A 6898-nucleotide genomic window follows, 5' to 3' on the forward strand; every position below is an offset into this window, starting at 1 on the left:
AGCAATTAAAACATAACACATATAAAATTGCTGTATCAAAACCACATCATCCTAAGTCATAATATAAAGGAAATCTTCAAAACGTATATATAATAATGCAGAAAATACAAAAGAAAAAGAGTGCTAACTGAATGAAAATACATTATAATTATTTTTTTATTGTCCAAAGGGCAATTTTGTATGATGTAGAAATTTATAAACAACCAAATTAGCTAATGGAATTATAAACAAAATTAGGAAGGCGAGGAGATATATTAACTATTTGCCTAATTTTCAGCTCTCTTTTCCTTGTGCTCTCGTAACCATTCCTCCGCAACTTAGTCCAAATCTTTGCCTACCTTCTTCATGAGCTTCAGGTCTCCACCAATGTCGAACCATTTCAGATACAGCAGCGCATCTGAACTTTCCACTTAGTTCAAATAAGTCATCCAACGACTTCTTCCATTTCACGGTTTCAACTCCTTCGTATGAATTCGGTATTTGCTTCCCTACAACGATCCTTAGAATGACGTTAAGAGTAACATCTCTGAACCATCTCTTCATCTCCACCAATACTTTGTCACTCTTACTACTTTTCTTCTTGTTCCATAGTTGATATAGCTGTTGCAGTGATGTCTTCACCTCGGATTCCCTTACATGTTTGAGCAAATTGAGGCGATGATTTGAGAGGAGCTCAATAATGCAAATCTTGCGCATTTGACGCCAATAAGGTCCATATGGTGCAAAACCAATCATGGCTCTGTTCTAACCCATAAGCTCCGTGCAGGCAAGGTTTGGGCGAGTTGCAAACACTTTATCATTTATGGTAAGACATTCTTTCGCAATCTCCCAATTGTTCACCACCAAAGCTCTATGCACACCCAACTTGATACTGAAGATTTTTCCATATTTGTCAGCCATGCTAGCCAGAGCTTATGTGAGGTGGTTCTGGCCCTCCTAGGAGGTAGAGATGGCCGCTCCACCAGCTTCTGGTGCTGTTTTCTTCGAGTTTGTATTTCCTCTTGAGATCCATAGGAAGGTGAAAAGAAACAGTAGTGGAAAAGCAATGATTGCAACAGTTGAAGTTGCTGTGACTGAATGGAGATAATCCATTTCTAGATTGCTACTTCAATAGTTAAATCTATGATCTGCATGCAATAGAAAAGATGTGGGAGTTGGATTTATTGGGGTAGGTACTATCATCATTCACTATTCATACAGGGAAAGTTTTTTTTTATGGTTATCTTTCCATTATATATGGTTTGTGTTCAAAGGTGGCAACAACAGCAGCAACATGCAAGAAATTAACCATGCAAGGCAGACGTTGCATGCAGAGAACCAGGAACACGGCTGAAGCATGCTAATGTCCATGGTGTAATTCGACAGTAGAATGTTTTACTCGGTTGACTTTTGCTAGTTAATGTTGTAATCATTTTTGCTTTGGTCAGCTAAGGTTAATTGTGTGCTTAGCTGATTTAGTAGTCATTTAGGTTGTCATTATATTGATGTAAACCTTTAGATACTTGCACAAGCAAGCTTTGTTTTCTTTCAATATATTTTGAACTTATGTAACAAAGTCCTTATTCAAGTAATGAAGAAAATCACTTTGTTCATTCACCTTTCATTTGTTTTTGCTTCTGTTTTAATCTTTCAAACACCACTACAATCGGTTTTGATTGTTTTTAAACTTTGTTGTCGATTAAATCCCAACAGTTTGACTATCATGGTTGTCTCTCCATTAAATATATAGTTAGATACTATGATTATTGATTACTAATATAGTCAAAGTATTTCATTTTTTTATTGAATTTATGATTCTTTCATCATTATATATATGATTAGGTACAATCATTATCGTTTACTCAGTGAAAGCATCTTTTATCTTTTTTATCGTTTAATTTATGGTTCTCTCTCGATTATATACATACATATGTATATATATTATTAGAAACAATCATTATTGATTACTCATATAGCGGAAATATTTGTATTTTCCATTGAATTTATAGTTCTCTCACCATTATATATATAGTTAAGTATTATCATGGTTCTTTCTCTATTATGTATATATACATGTGATTAAGTATTATCATCATTGTTTACTTAGTCAACGAAAGTATCTTTTATCTTTTTTATCGTTTAATTATGATTCTCCCTATTATATATATAGTTAGATAGTATGCTCATTCACTATTCATTCAAGGAAAGGTTCTCTCTCCTTTATATATATATATAAAAATTTTTCCGTTATCTTTCATTGCGGAAAACGGAAGAAATTGTTGAAGAAATTAATTTAATCGAATGGAATTGCATCATCACTTCTTATTCACATTACATTTAACATCCTCTTAGTTTTATTAATTTAGTTTTACTTTCATCCACTTAATTTTATTTTACATTCTTCTAGCATGTGTACTACATACTAGGAAATAAATGTGTGAAGAAATAAAATATTTGAAAAGGTATAGTCTTTATCATTTTGAAATATTTGATTTTAAAATTTTATTAGAGAAACAATCTTTAATTGATATCTGAATATAAAAGGTAAATATGTATATTTTGGTAGTTAAATTTGGATTCAAGGTTTAAATTAGTAATTAAGGTTTTTTTTGGTACCTAAACTTGACTTCCAGGTTTAATTTAGTACTTGAACTTTTTTTTTATCCAATTAAGTACCCTGAACAATTGACTTTTTGGTTCAGATTAGTGCATGAACTTTGTTTCATAGCTCAAACTGGTTCGAAAAAATTATTTACTGTATGTACCAATTTGGATCATAAAACCAAGTGCAGGTATCAATTTGAATCAAGAAATCAAGTTCAAGAATCTAATTGGACCAAAATAAACTTTAAAGATAAGTTCACATATTTAATTGGATAAAAAAACCTTGCATATGATATAATTACATGACAATTATGGTGCGAAATTTATTGAATTCTACTCATTTTATAATAAAATTAAAATACCAATTAGTTAGTGGTATCGTAAACAAAAACAGGTAGGCGAGGAATTATATGAACTTCTTGTTGCTTTAGAATTCGTTATCCCAAGTGCTTCACGCATATCGACAGCTTCATTTGATGGAGTCTCAAACTCAAACCAATGCAATACATTAGCTAGTGTAAAATGTAAAATTTGAAGTGCAAATGAAACTCCAAGGCACATTCTTCTACCACTTCCAAATGGAACCAGTTCAAAATTCTGTCCTCTCACATCAATGTCTTTGTGAGTAGTCATAAATCTTTCAAGTTGAAATTCAAAAGGGTTTGCCCATATAAGTGGATCATGATGAATCTTATAAAGATTCATAATAAGCCAGGTGCCAGCTGAAACATGGTATCCATTAACCGTGCAATCTTCCATGGCTTCATGGATCACGGAGAGTGGAGCAGGAGGGTATAAGCGTAGAGTTTCCTTAATGATAGATTGAAGGTACACTAAGTTTTTTGTGTCTGATTCGGTCACAAGTAATCTATCCTTACCAACGTGAACATTTAGTTCTTGTTGGACTTTACTCAATTTGTCACGATTATTGAGTAGCAGAGATAAGACCCATGTCAATGTGATTGATGTGGTATCCTCCGCGGCTAAGACAAGGCCCTGTTAGATCAAATACCATGAAAAGATCAACAATGAAATAATAGCATTTCCAACTTATGTATGCTATTAATAGCAATCTTGACAAAAAAAAAAAAGCCATTAATAACAATCTATTTGGTTAAGAGATATGCACGTACGAGACAAGTGGCTTTGTTGATTGTATCAGCATGGTGTTCCTCCCGATCACTGAGAATAGACAGCATCACTCCCATGAAATCTTGCTCACCATTTGCCTTATTTTCAGCTCTCTTCTGCTTGTGCTCTCGTAGCCATCCCTGCACAAATTGGTCCAATTCTTTCCCTGTCTTTTTCATGCACTTCATGTCTCCACCTATGTCCAACCATTTCAGAAACGGCAAAGCATCTGATATTGAGAACTTTCCACTTAGTACAAAGAAGTCATCCATCGACTTCTTCCATTTCAACTGTTCACCTCCTTCACTGGAATTTGGAATTCGCTTCCCTACAATCATCCTCATTATCACGTTCAGAGTAACTTCTTTGAACCATCCCTTCATCTCCACAAATACTTTATCGGAGTTAGCACTTCTCTTCTTGTTCCACAGCTGGTACAACTGTTGCAGAGATGTCTTCACCTCGGATTCCCTTACATGTTTAAGTAATTTGAGTCGGTGATTGGAGAGGAGCTCAATAGTGGCTATCTTGCGTATATGACGCCAATAAGGTCCATACGGTGCAAAGCCAAACATGGCTCTGTTGTAACCCAAAAGTTCCGAGCTTGCAAGTTTTGGACGAGAGGCAAGCGCTTTATCATTTGTGGTGAGACATTCTTTAGCAATCTGTTAGAGTATGCCCAAAGATCAATCATGAGATGGTTGTAATAACATACTTGATTTATAATGTTTATTAATATAAGGCGTTACCATTATTATTTCAATTTCTTTTCTGTGTATATAAATAAACTGTTTTATAATAATGTCCTGAGAATAATATGATTATTCTTAAAAGTTCCTTAGTCAAGTATTATTGTTGGATAGAACAACGATAATGCATTAAGACTAACGTGTAGTTGATTGATGATAAAGAGTTGTCATTGATATGGAATGTCAGAATCATTACATGAATATGTGTGTTAGAGAACAACATATTGGACTGACCCGTTATGAGTATGTTTCTTGAATTATTATGTAATTGTCACGACATTACTCATAATGATTAATATTCATATGATCCTCAGACTTGAGATCATCATAATCCCAACATTGTGAGTTGTATATTTTGATACAGTCAAACGTACACCGTAATTGGTTGTTCTATAAAGACAGCTGTTGGATATATCACAATCTATGTAGAGGGATATGGTTGGTCGATATAGGATAAGTCTCTCCTACATAATGGGAGTAATATCTTAGGCCACTTGATTAAGTGAGACTAGAAATGCATGGCCATGCTCAAATAAGTTGATATTAGATGTCATACTTATTTGTATATCGTAGTCTGCTTAAGATATCAAGGAACATGGAATGGACAATGCAAGTGTGACTATTCCATGACTTGTTTCCAATCCAGAGATAAAGGGCTTAAGGATTATTGCATAAAAGGTTAATCATAAAAAGGTTATGTCGAATCATGATCTCTTGTGACTTAGGTAGCAATGATGCATTGCTAGATGCCACTCATTGTTCGTAGCATTAGAATCGTTCTAGTATTACTGCTAACGTTACAAGAACCTACAGGGTCACACCCTATAGTTGAAATGAATGGAATAAACCATAGTTGGTATTGTTTTTGAGGTCGCTTGAATTAAATAATTAATTTAATTCGGTAATCAAATTTCCAACACATTATGTACAAGGTTGTTGTACGTATAGTGAGGACATGAATTTGGTTAGCATAAGAATTCAAATAAATATATGGTTTACCGAACTTATATTATAATTAATGTAATTATAATTTTCGGATTAAAATATTATTATATTTATTTAATTCTTAAAAAAACCCTAAAACAAAAGGATATATATAATCCCATTTTTCTTTGTTTGAGTCTGGCAGCCGTCAAAGAAAAATAACTCTTAAAACTGTTTTGGGGATTCCTTCCGTTCGTAGTCAACTGGGTGGATTACGTAGAGGCCAGAATCACGATAGATTGCGGTTTGGTTCGACAGCAGATCAGACTACTCGTTGTTGAGGTGTTGCTGTCTACTCTGAATAAACATTAGGTAATTTCGCAACCTCTTTCACCCCGATTCGTTCCTCACACATGGATCCCTGGTTAGGATCGCCGGATTTTTATTTTATGCTGCGCCATAAGGGTGCCGGCTATCCAACACAATCTCCCAATGGCTCACCACCAAAGCTCTATGCACCCCCAACTTGATAGTGAACATTTTTCCATATTTATCAGCCATGTTAGCCAAGCTTATGTGAGGTGGTTGTGGCCCTCCTAAGAGGCGCAGATGACCAATAATAGGCCATGCTCCACCAGCTTCTGGCGCTGTTTTCTTCGAGTTTGTGTTTCTTCTTGAGATCCATAGGAAAGAGAAAAGAAACAGTAGTGGAAAGGCAATGATTGCAACAGTTGGAATTCCTGTGACTGAATGGAAATAATCCATCGCCAGATTCCCACTTTAAGATTAAGATAAGAAATGGAAAGTGAGTAGCAGAGATAAGAACATATATATAATATATATATTCAATCTTTGAATTTTGTCTCGTTGTGGAAAACAGAGTGCATTAGCCGAGGAAATTCATAGAAGATTTATATGAGGGAGTTGGATTTACAGGGTTAAGTAATGTCACAGCATCGCCTATCATTATTGACCAGTTATTCAACCGATAGCATCTTTTTTTTTTTTGTTCTTGTCTCTTAATAAATACTATTGAGAAATGTATTATTGATCTTTAGTTGTCTGAATGGTTAATTGTGATCAACCGCAAGAGCTAAAATAGTTCATATAGTACTAGACCTCACAGCTGGACTAGACGTCTCAAAATAATCATAGCCTATCACTTGAGAGTACCCCTATTAATATCTTTAGTAAGATTGAAAATACTCTCAGAAATTGAATTGATTATTGTTATCTTCTCCGATCTATACAATCAAATGTATTTATATAAGTGTTGTATGAGTTATTACTACTAACAATTTAGTAACTGCATACAATTTGTATAATAGACTAACAGAGAACTACTTACGCTTCTAACAGTCAGATATTTAAATAATAATTTTTAACGCATTATTTTCAAGAAACTATTACAAATCGTCTTATCTTCTCAAGTAAATTTCTTTTCTTGGATCCGCAAATTGCCTTCCAACACAATCATCCTTCGTCATATAAAAAAACTTATCTTTTTTCAC

The 6898-nt window shown here is 34.1% G+C and overlaps 1 pseudogene; it reads right to left on the bottom strand.

Annotated features, from left to right (window-relative positions):
• Positions 1–2948: 2948 nt before the first annotated feature.
• Positions 2949–6330, bottom strand: LOC121203527 (cytochrome P450 CYP82D47-like; annotated as a pseudogene).
• Positions 6331–6898: the final 568 nt, after the last annotated feature.

The sequence above is a fragment of the Gossypium hirsutum genome, chromosome D06, assembly GCF_007990345.1.
Source record: "Gossypium hirsutum isolate 1008001.06 chromosome D06, Gossypium_hirsutum_v2.1, whole genome shotgun sequence".
In the NCBI taxonomy this organism is placed as follows: domain Eukaryota; kingdom Viridiplantae; phylum Streptophyta; class Magnoliopsida; order Malvales; family Malvaceae; genus Gossypium; species Gossypium hirsutum.